This window comes from Manis pentadactyla, chromosome 6, assembly GCF_030020395.1.
Source record: "Manis pentadactyla isolate mManPen7 chromosome 6, mManPen7.hap1, whole genome shotgun sequence".
Lineage (NCBI taxonomy): Eukaryota > Metazoa > Chordata > Mammalia > Pholidota > Manidae > Manis > Manis pentadactyla.
This window is the reverse complement of record NC_080024.1, coordinates 43,597,703-43,610,399: the sequence shown is the minus strand read 5'-3', so window position 1 is coordinate 43,610,399 and position 12,697 is coordinate 43,597,703.

The window sequence follows — 12,697 nt, the reverse complement described above, 5'->3', positions numbered from 1 at the left end:
TGTTTGTGGGAACAGTAGTTAAGTAAGTCAACATATACCTCAAAATGTGATAAGGAGACTGTTTTCCATTGTTATCAAGTGTCCCCAGAAGCCAAAGCTAAGAGAACTTCCTTTTTGAAGATGAAAGACTACAGAGGAGAGACTACAGTGCAGCATACAGGAAAGATACCTTGGAAAGAAAACAAACAAGATCCATAACATCAAAACCAATGAGGTGTTTGAGCTTCAGCAGGGGGATCTTTAATCTGTGTTAATGGGAATGGTCAAGGTATATTAGTTGGGGTTCATGAAATAGAAAGAAATTAAAAATGAAAATGAATAAAATCCTCAAAATACATTCAAAATGCAAAATGACAGTAATCTCCCATCCTTGACATTTGAGATTACAAAGCACCATGTAAATCGCAAGATCGAATAGGCTCTTTCTCCTTCTGAGAAATTGACTGGTTGAAAATTAAGATGTCTTTCAAAAGTCATATGCATTTTTCCCAGAACTCAGAAAACATAACTTTCCTGTCAATGTAATCATAACTAAGAAAGCCATGCAACTTTGAAATCAGTTCACACATACAAAAAAATAATGCTCTACAAACCATTTCCCAATTCATTTTTAAAGATTTCAAGTTTATGAATAGGTTAACTAACTTTTTAAAAATTCTAGCCAGGATAAAATGTATATTTAATTTAGAATTGTTAAGCATTTATGGTTGGGAAATAAAATGGGTTTTGTTTTTAAGCTGCTTTTTCACTTACACATCAACATCCTAAATTTCCTCTGCTGTAGCTGAGATGCTCACTAGCACAAATGCAGAATAAAGAATTTCAGCACTACACTGCTCTAAAGAAAAGTAATAGGGTCATCATCAACTGTTACAGGAAGAGCCTCATGGCTTACAGGAAGAGCAGAACAGAAGACTTCCTGGATGGGTGGGAAACTCTTTAGCCTAACATACTTCTGTTGGGTGTGAAACTCTGCAGCCAAACTGAGGAGCAATAAAGCTACAATGCCACTGAAAAGCCTTTCTCTATGTTGCAGGCATATTTCAAGAACTGCTTGACATTTCTATAACCTATAACTGACTGGGCCCTTGAGAAATTTAAGTTCAGACACTTCAGTTACGGACTTCTAACGGAAAAATAAGTATCCTCCCAGGTTTTCATTTTGTTTGAATATTTCAAAGAAATTTGACTTTGCAAAGTTTCTCATGAATGCTGATTCTCATTTCTCTCTCTCTCTCTGGTACACTCAGTAGTCTACAGTTTCTAGTTGAGAAATTAAATGTAGAATTCTGAAGATCCCAAAAGAAATATATTTCAATGGCAAATCCATACAGATAGAAAGCATATGAGTGGTTGCCAAGGGCTAGGGCTGGGGGAGGGAGAAGGAGTAGTGACTGTTTAATGGGTGTGTGGTTTCCTTCTGAGGTGATGAAAGTGTTTTGGGACTAGATAGTGGCAATAGTTGCACAACGTTGTGAATATACTAAAAGTCTCTGAAAAGTATACTTCAAAATGGCTAAAATAGTGAATGTTATGTGAAGTGTACTTCAGTTAATGAAATAAATTCCTAAATGGGTATGGGAAGTTGGACATTTTTCAGTAATAATGTTCATTGAGGTACTAGGTTCAACGTGGCATTAGGAGATCTCAAAAAGAAGGAGAATTTGAAAAGAGGAAGAGACATCTTGCCCACAAAACTGGAAATTAATAAGTGTTTCGGTCTCAACTTTTGCCGTAGGTAGTTTCTTTTGCTATCTAACCTAACTCTCGTGTTACAGCTTAACGTTCATTCTCTGATATCCTGTTTTTAGGAACACAGAAGACAGACATTAGTATCACCACAGTATTCCCTTCACATTCTCAAGACTGTGCTTGGCCTTGCCCGGCCTTGCCTTCCTCAAGCTACAGCAGCAGAGATGGGTTTCCCAGGCATTTAATCATTTTAACTGGTCTTCTTGGCACTCTTTTCAATTGCACCATTTGCTTGCAAGCCCCTCACGGGAAGACAGCCTAGAAGGACTCCCCCATCTAAGCAAAGGGCTCATATCCTCAATCTTCTGTCTCAGACACTCCACACTGCGTACCTTTTTCTAAGAGCACTTTGAAGCTGAGTTCCACTAACCTGGTCATATGCTTATGAATGAAGTTGACATTCTGAGTTCTATGCAAAAATTTCAGAGTTCCTTCATTTTCCTTCTGGGACATAGCCTGTAAGTTTAGTGCAAGAGTCCCTATTTTCCAGCTCCTTTCCAACTCCAACCTCAGTGATGTGATTGATCATTGTGTCTGCTCTTCTATTTTGTTTGATTGCTTTTTATTTCAGTTTTATTGTTACTTCCCTACTGATTTGTTCTTCCTATCTCATAAAATGGCCAATTAAATTGACATGTAGCAACATGTCAATTTGAGTGCAGCATAGTGAAAGATATTGGTGTCTCACAGCCATAAATCCTGATTAGACTATATGCCTATTCTTGGGTCCTTGAATCTGTGCTCACACAGACCAACAGTGTAAGAAGGAAGACCCTGATACAATAAAGAAAGCCCTTAGCATGTGTCCTGGACAAAGCTCTCCTCTCTGATGTCATTAGAAAATACTGACTAGAGCAATTATTTGAACACTAAAGGAGGGTTAAAAATACAATAAGAAGGTCCCTCCAAGGATGTCTGTCCGAAATGTTTCACTGCATTGTTATCTCACTGAGCCACATATATAAAAAAGGCCCATATATTTGGAGCACTATACAAGTGCAGATATTAAACAAGGTGCTTATCCGATATTACCTCATTTCATCTTCAACACCCCTGTGAAATAATACTATTATCTCCATTGTACACGTGAAGAGACTGAGACTCAAAGAAGTTAAATAACTCACCCAAAGTCACTCAGCTAGAGAAGGGTAAAGCTGGGATTCAAGCCTAGACTTGTCTGGCTGCAAAGCCCTTGTTCTCTCTGCTTTGTTATTCTGTCACCACCTAATAAGCGTGGGACAACACAGGTGATGCCAATTAGCATAAGTAGGGCTTTTCCTCCCTGATGGCTCCCTTATGGGAAGACAGCCCAGAAGGACTCCCCCATCTAAGCAAAGGGCTCATATCCTCAGTCTTCTGTCTCAGACACTCCACACTTGGGGACTTGGGGCACCAGTAGAGTCTTAGAACTAAGTGTCAGTGGTGGAGGCCAATGTAAAACTAAAACTGGGGGAGGGGTGAAGTGGGAGTACTACCATCCCTTTGGTGGGGTAGGAACCACTTAATCCCAGTAGCTGTTGGAGAACTTCCATGTGGTACCTGCTGTCCAAGTCTAGCTGAAAATCCAACCCTCCTTTCAGAGCACTGTACGACTCTAAGATGGATAAAATAACATGAAATAGGTTGGTGACAAGCTCAATTTTATGTTTTTAGGTATGAAAAGGGACAAATAGGTCAAAATAAAACATTTTGGGGATTTTCTATTTTTAATTTTAGGCTAATTACTGCTGAATTTTGTAATCAGCATCAAAAGTTAGGGCTTTATAAAAATGTTTTCTCAAGAATAGTCTAAAGGACTTTCTTGGCACTGTGAGGGGAAATAAGAGAATTTTAAAAGGGAGCATAATCAGTGTAGATTGTATATGACTAAGGAGGCTATTCTTAAGCTGTTTATAAATCAACATTAGATACATATTTATTATTAGGTATAGAAGATGGCAATTCTTCTATGGTGCCAGAAGAAATGTATTTTTGAGAATAATTTTTCATATTTAGAAAATGTTCTACCTAAAAGAGTAGTGAATTTGCGTAGTTATTTTGGTCTACAATGTGCTTTGATGGTTTCTTTCTTTATCCTCTAATAACTGTACAAGGTCTTTGATCATGGACCTCTTACATCAAATCAATCCCACAGGTCCATTGCCTATGTGCTTATTCTCTCTCACACACACACACACACACTCACACACACAGCCTACATTTCCTTTGGAAGTAGGAAAGGTTTTGAATGATGGGTTTGTTGATGAAGGGTATTATGGGTTTGGCAAGGGGACTGGGTTAAGGAGAATTTAAGGAACTGAAGGTAAAAGTGAGTGAAAGAGCAAAGAGAGGGGGCAACATGGTACATCAGAAATAAGCTTCTGATTAGAAATCAGGAGACAGAGTTCTATCTTTACTAATAAGCACCTTTGTGCCCTTGGATAACTTACTTTACCTCTGAGATGTTTCCTCAGTTGTAAATGAAAGCTTTATTTGATCTTGAGTTCAAATTCATCAAAATGGTCTGTGATTCAGTAATAGTAGGTAGCTTTAGTGGTTTTTATTTGCTTCTCAATAATCTTCTATATAATGAGCATGTATTATTTACATACTTTTATAATGAACCATACTTTTATAGTATCCAAAAGTAACAAAAACAAAGTATAGTACTAGAAACAAAAGTATTAATTCAAATTTTCTGTAGTTTTAATTCCTTCAACCACGAGAAGATTTTAAGTCAATTTATGCCACCTCAGCCTTTGAACAGAGCTAACTGTAAAATTCTCTTCAAGGCAACAGTAAAGTAATTGAACTAAGTAAACTAAACTTTTAAAAATATAACTTGCAATAATAGTTTTCAAGAAATCTCAGTAAGTCTACCATTTTTGTGGGTATTACTTCATTTAAGAAATTAGGTGTTTGTGTTCTATACTTAGTTTTGCACCTGAACTGATTACATTATTATAGCTCTGGGGAATTTTGAGGTATTCATTAAGACAACATATGATCTTTGTTTATTTCTAGACAACTTTATTTATCTACTGGATCCATAGATAAATATTCATAACCTGGAAAATAATGTCACCAAGTAAGGGACCTTGGTCTGGTAACTCTTTTGGTGTTTCTGTACTTTAATTAATTAATTGCTTTTTGAAGTGTGTAATCCATCTGTTATCTGAAATGTAACAATGGGTATTTGAAGTTTCACTTCCTGAAGAACATTACATTTACACGTGAAGACTGGTTTTCAATGTACATCTAGGGAGTTGCCAAAAATATATAAAACATGCTGCTGGAACTTACTGGCAAAAATATTTTCAAAGCTATCAATCTCAAAGAAAGTGTCCTTGATCTTTCAGGTTTCACCTGAATTTGGAAGTCCAGTTTAGGCTGGCTTCAGCTTCTTCAAGAACTGTTTTCTTAGGTTTACCTCACTCTCCATCTATACAGTGAGTCTCCCTTATTCCATCCCCACCCTTTCCCTCTGATAGACAGTAACGGCCAATTACTGTGCTGTGGCAAGCCAGCATCCTATTTCTTGTGGTCATGAGGTGTGTACTTTTGTATTCTCCTGAGCATTAAGCTGGTTCCATCCTTTGAAAAAAACAATAACGCATCCCTAGGAAGTCACATTAGAAAACATTAATGTTTTGACTAATTTAAAACTGCAAATGAAGAACACCTAGACTACAATTATCAGTTTATGAGCATATAGGGTATCATTAAATGAGTTTAGTGTTCTTCTTAGTAGCTATTACTTTAGACATGCATAATTTGTTTTCCTTTGTATGTGCAACTTATTGTCCTTTAAGGTCAAGTTCACTGATGTAAAATGATGATTGTCAGCTCTTCATACAGTGGACCATCTGAGCTAGAGCTGAACACAAAGTTAAATGGTTTAGGGAAGGTTCACATTTGTGTCATAGGATTCTCTTCTGTCCACTAAAAAAAAAAGTCCCATTTTCTAAGCAGTTGACCAGCTCAAGTAAGACTGTAATCAAAGCAAATTAACTGTATTCAGCTACCTATTGTGAGCTTATACTGAGCTGGCAATTAGATATTCAAGAAATAACTCCTCACTAAAATCTCATAAATAACATTAAATTGGTATTCATCTTTATTTCATTGTGCTATCTGGCCCCAGGGAAATCTGGCATATTTTCTCTTTCAAATTGTTGACATTTTTTAAAAAGTAAAAGTATATGACATTTCTACTGATTTCTTCTGTTCACATGTTTCAGAGACTGCTTGGCTTATCGATGCCATTTATTCCAAATCATAACAGTATATATAAAAAAAGGCTCCATGGTACTAATGCTCATGAAGTGCCCTAACTGCCTTTTGGTCAAATTAACTAGCTATGGTCTTCAAAGAGAAAAAGATAAAAAACTTACCATTGTTTTGATACCTCCAGTTCAAAATACTTTCAGTTATCTGGCAAACATGTCTATAGAAAGACAGTTAACCTTATACAAATAAACCAGAAGTCCAGCCATATACGTAAACTGGCTCAATCAAAAGAGGAGTGGGTGACCATTTCTAAGGTGTTTATAAGGATTACTGGTCAAAATATCTCTCCAGTAAATTTCCCTTCAGATATAAATAAATAAATAGTTTTATATACATACATATATGGTTTATATATACATCCAGATTAACTCTGGTTGTAAATATTGCATCAATGTTCAAATTATACTCGTATAACTACCACCCCTTCAAGAGAGAGAAAGGAAACTTTTCTATTGGAATCTATTTGTTTTGAAATTAAAACACGGAAGAAGATCCTTCTGATATTTCGTTTAGATTCTTTAAACTTAAATTTTACTTGCTGGCTATGCTGTTAAGAAATTAGTCTTTTGGACTTTTCTGGGTTGCAAGATAGTTACAGGAGCCCCAAGCCCCACATCCTTCTATAACCATGTTCAAAGACAGAAATAGCTAATGGTACAGGGCAGATGGCTTCTCTCAGTACCCTGACTTGTATCAGAAAGGAAAATATTCCCCAAGAGACCCATCAGGGATTTTCCCTTACATTTCATTAGTCAGAACTGAGTCACATGCTTGCTCTTAGGCCAGAAACTGGAACCACTTTTCCTGAGATCATAGGATCTCCACCTAATATCTCACTAGGGATTCTGTTAGCAAGTAACAAGGAATAGAACAAGAATGGATTTTGCCAACCTCAAACTTATTGTGGTATCAGAGTCACCTGGAAGGCTTGATTGAAGAACTCAGTGTTCTGTTGATATTCCTTGGCTATAACTAGACATAGAATTGGTATTTTTAATTACCAAAACTAGACCTGAATGCAGAACTAAGGAAGTGTTGTTTAATTGAAATGCCATAATATTTCAAGAAAAAAGACTAATAAACTTTCTGAATTTTCATCAATACCTGTGATTTTGCCAGCATTTCTGAAGATGTGTATTTGAATGACTTTTTACATTCATAAAGGGAATGAAATATATTCTGACAAATAGGAATAAATTAAGATCTAGACTGATTTTGAAAAGTTGTCTTTTATTGTGAGCATAAGGATATCTTGAGTTTGTGTTTGCCCTGCCAATTAATGTCCACATGAACAAAACCAGGAATAAAAAAGTGAAAAATTCAAACAGCTTTCTATTATCCTAGAAGCTGCAGATTCTATATCTCAGATATATAGAAGGCTTCAAAAAAATACAATCCAACTTTCTGAAATTTAATTTAAATTACTTATTTATGAAAACACAAGCTTGGTTTCAAAATGCTGTTTTCAGTTTAAATAAAAAAGCACAGGGTTTTAGGTAGTAGTCCTTGTGGTAGCTATGACTTAATAGGGTTTTATTGCTTTGTAAAATTCTGTGGACTATTATTAGTAAGAAAAATGTTGCAGTTTTGGATATACTGTTTTGTTAGTGATAGTGATCAAACATCAAAAACACTAAAAGTTGCTCGTATCATAATAAGATGTCTCAGAAATAGATGTCTCCTCCAAAAAAAGCACCTGTTTCCAGTAATTTTTTAATGAGCATTAGAGATTATAATTTGGTGAAAAGGGTAAAAAACATTGTCCATTCCCCATTGTAACTGAGCCTCTAAATGTATCTGTATTTACATTAAAGACTGAAATACATTAGAGTACATCTGGCTGTCAAACCAAAACACTCATCTCATCTCTATCTTTTAAAAAACATAATCAATACATTAAAATTAAAGGTCATTTACTTTTAAATATTATATGCTGTAAAAGGCAACCTTAAAAATGTCTTCAGTTTTTCATGTGTAGGTTTTCTACACCTCTTATAGTATGTGCCAGGCAAAAGTGAGGTGGTAATGTAACAAGTCATCATTAACCAGTAACTTATTTTGCCATCTAGAAAATATTAAGCATTTATTCGGATGTGAAAGTGATGTTTAGGGGGTGTAAGATTTTCCTGGTAAGACTGGAGCAGTTCCACAGAATGCAGGATGGGTGGTACCCATACAGTTTCTTAGTAAGTTGATTATTATAAAATCTGAAGATTTCCAAATTGAATTTTCTTCTCTTTTATCTGTTTCTCTTTTTTTAGAACTTATTTCCCACACTATAATTTGTTGGGTGTTAAATCCTTGCAAAGATGTAAGAGAATATAATTTCTGAATCTGTGCTTGTGAAGTGAAGCTTATCTCAATCCATTTGTCAATTGAGCATGAAAATCCCTGGCTGGCAGAGGCTTGTTTAGTTGACCAGCAGGCTTGTTTGTTTATTTTTGGTTGGTGATTTTTTTTCTTCATATTTTCAAGTATGACACAAACCCCAGGGACAGGTCCCATTGCTCATGAACGTTTAAAAATGGAATCTGAGGATTGTTACGGCTTGAATTGTGCCCTCCACAAACGCTCTTTTGTTGAGGTCCTAATCCCTAGTAATCTCAGAATATTACCTTTTTTGGAATAGGGTCACTGCAGGCATAATTAGTTAAGATGAAGTCATACTGGATTAGAGCACGCCATTAATCCAGTATGACTGGTATCATTTTAAAAAGGGAAAATTTGGACACACACACATATACACACATGAAGAATGCCATGTGAAGATGAAGGCAGAGATCTACAAGGCAAGAAACACTAAAGATTGCTAACAAACCACCAGAAGTTAGGAGAGAGTCCTGGACAGATTCTCCCTCGTAGCCTCCAGAAAGAACTAACCCTGCTGACACTTTGATTTTGACTTCCAGCTTCTGGAACTGTGAGATAAAAAAACTTCTGTTATTCTAAGTGACCCAGTTTGTTGTAGTTTTTTACAGCTGCCCTAGCAAACTAATCCAACAATTAATAGTAATTAACTTTGTTTCATTAGAAAGAAATAGCATTTGACTTCTCCTAAGCATTGATATTTTTCAGTATCAGACACATTCAAAGTGATTGTGACAACAGGAGCAAGCCACTCATCTCCTTACTGGCAATACTGTACAATGAATATTCTTTAGAACCTTACTAAATTTTTGCTATCATCATGCATGCCTAATATTAATGTCACATACAGCAGAAACAGCATTACATGACATTGATACAGAGTATACATAAGCAATTAAAAGATCATTACATCCAATAATCAAAATAGATTTCACCATTAAAACTGGAGAGCTAAACCTTTTTGTATGCAAAAAATATGAAAAGCCCATATATCCAAGATGAACAAGGCATTTTATTAATGATCCATAACTTTAAAAATAGAAGTGGTTGAATTATTTTAAGGGTTTTTTCTTTCCCTCTTCATAAAATCAATAAGGACAAATTCCAGTTTTCTTTCCCCTCTCTGGGTTAGAGATTTAAATATAATGTAAAACAATGTGTGGTCATTTGGCAGGTGATTTGGAGCTCCAAAGTAGTTAATGATATTCTAAAATCTAGAGCTAAAGCCAAGAAATATCTGAAATAATCTTAGGGCATGGGAAGCCTCTCTAGGGAGATTAAACCCTACTTGGAAAGGGGTGGTCTCTACTGAAGGGAGACAGAGAGGTTGTCATCACCATCCAAGGGAAAGAACAGAACTACCTGATAGGTGGCTCCAGAAAGATCACAACAGCTGATAATAAGAAGCATTGATTTTGCCACACTTACTTGAAAAATCTTGTAGAGCCATCCAATTCACTTTCCTTTCATTTAATTCTCACCAAGTATTTATTAATGCAATATCATAGATCGCATGGTGCTTGATAGAGGAAGCATAAGGAGTATTCTTTTCCCTGGAAAGAAATATGCCTTTCTGTAAATTAAAACAACAATATAAACCAGTATCCCTTGAGTTTAGCCACTCTGATCTGGTTATAATAATAATAATAATAAATAATAGCTGACACAGTGCATGTGCTATGTGCTGACACTCTTCCATATACTGTACATATACTAATTAATTTAATTCTCACAGTAAACCACATGAAGTAAACATGATCATTATATATATAATCACTTTACAGACAAAGAAATTAAGATTTATACTTTTAGGGAAATATTTTACTGAGTTACTATGCCCAGATGATAAGACTAAAACCTTGACTAGTAATGATCCCCTAATGTACTCTTCCATTTTCTACCTGGCTTGAAATAGATGGCCTCACCAGTCACATTACCATAAAGGTAGTGCCTGCACTCTCTCACAACCCTGTATACAGCTCAGTTCTCTCTTGAGAATTAAGATAGAAGCAGTAAAGATTTGCAAACAAAATCTATTATATCTTCTCAGATCAACTATGAGTAAGTGATTCTCTAAGTTGTCATCTACCTAGCATCCACAGAATATAGATAGTATGAAATAGCATGAATATGTAGTGTGTAGAGATTATATATAATTTGTGCTCACACCATTACATTACTGGTTTAGAAGTAGTATTGTATACCTAAGATGTCAGTTTTGTGTAAGGGCAAATTTCTTTTGCAAGTAGTAGATAATTCGATTGCAAGTAATTAAACCTTGCCCCACAGTGTAGTAAGAGCCTACACGCTTTCCATGGAATCACCATAATTCTTCAAGATGTATGACTAAAAGTTAAATTTGAGGTACCTGCTTTTTTTTCACAATTCTCCAGATCTTTACTAGATGAACTGAAAATAAACACTAACAAAGTATAGGCACAGAACAATTCCCTACAGTTAACTTATATCTTTGACCAACAAGACTTATTTAAATTTTATTACTTCCATCAGAATAAGTTTTTTTAGGAGCTAAGACTATGGAAGTGGGCCTCAAGTATTCAGTTATATAATTAATGTTAAAGAAATAAACACAAATTAATCGAAGTAGACAGCAATGAAACAAGAGGTAAACTGAGGAAAATGTGAGGCATGGCTTAACTGTCTCTGTACAAAGATGTCCTTTACCCAGTAAACCCTGAGGCAACCAAAGATGTGGGAGAAGAGAGGGGAGTAACCAGTGCCTCACTGGGGCTTGGGTGGGGGTAGAAAGATGCCTTCCACAGGTTCTGAGCAGAGCTGGGGGAAGGCACATCTTTCTTGTCAGTCGGCACTCCTTTATGCAGCTTCTACCAGGTCAGGCACTCTCCAAGATGTGGAAATATGGAAGTAAGCAGAAAAGACAAGATGACAGCCCTGGTGAGGCTTACATCCACTATGACAAAGTCACAGTTTGAGATATTAATCCCTTACACTACTGGAGAAGAAAAGTTGTGGATGGGTGAATAGAGAATTGACATCTACTAAGCACACACTGTGTGTGATGCCCTGGACCTTCCCTCAGACCTTCTTGCAGGCAACTGACTTGTGCACCCAACAGACAAGACTTTGAAAACTACTAAAAAATCCTGATCTCCCCTGCTTTGGATCCTAAAAAGACAAGACTACAGTATGGACTATAATCAGTAGTCTATTAAACTAACAATTACAGAAACACTTAGAATCATCAAACTGGGATAGCATGGAAGACATTCAAGAAATATTATTAGAATGAATGCATGATTGATAACTTTTTTAAACTGTGAAAAATCATTCATTACTTAATATTTATTGCATGATGTGAAGTTATTTGACACTGCATAAGTGTGTTCCCCTCTTAAAGGGAACAATACCTGCATATTGCCTGAAGAAAGGAAATATTTAGAGAATTAAAGTAGAACGAGGGGCTATTTTAAGCAAGCACTCCAGTTTCTTACATCCATGAGAATTCTTTATTCAAACAAAAACATGTAGTCACAAGAGGTCCTTTACTTGAACAATACCATATTATCATAGAATCCACTGGTGGCTATGATATTGAGAACCCAAGAAATAAACAATGGAAATGGTTCTCTTTCTGAACTCAAAGGATACAACTTTGAGCAGCAGAAGTAAAGAGGAAGAATTTAGTTTGCTTGGTGAAAATGAAAGAAATTGGCCAGTGGATTTGCCTTCTAACTGGAGTAAGTGAGCCATTTCTAGACAGGAACAGTATCAAAAAACTTTTTTGATTGGCTAGATAATTTCATTGGAAGAAATTCAATGTCGAGGCAAAAAAAAATGTAGTTGCATAGTCTTCATCAAACATGAAGAATACTCAAATATAGTGTAAGTTTTTGGCTAAAGAATGTGAATAAATGCTAATTGTTCCCATTATTGGTAGTAGTATAAATTGTTTCTTTCCATATCCTCATGGTATTATTTTCCTGTTTAATTATTTCCTTATGGCCTAGGGAAAAATATTTTAATTATCTCTATTTAGAGTAAAAATTTTAATTAACTTCTCTAACAAACATGGGATGGGGGAAACCTGATAGCAAGTCATCTGATGGGAATGAAGGGAATAATCTCTGTTTAGCTGGTGTTTCTTTAGACCAAAGATGCTGGTTATCCCCAACATTAGGTAGAGAGAAAGGAGGGGATAAGCAAAAACCCAAGACATGGAAAATGGGCAGCTTCTGTATTTTAAATTCTGAGCTTCACTGGAAAGCTTCATTATTTTATCTGAATTATTGCAAATTTCTGCACCCACATTAAAATATAAGTCCAAACA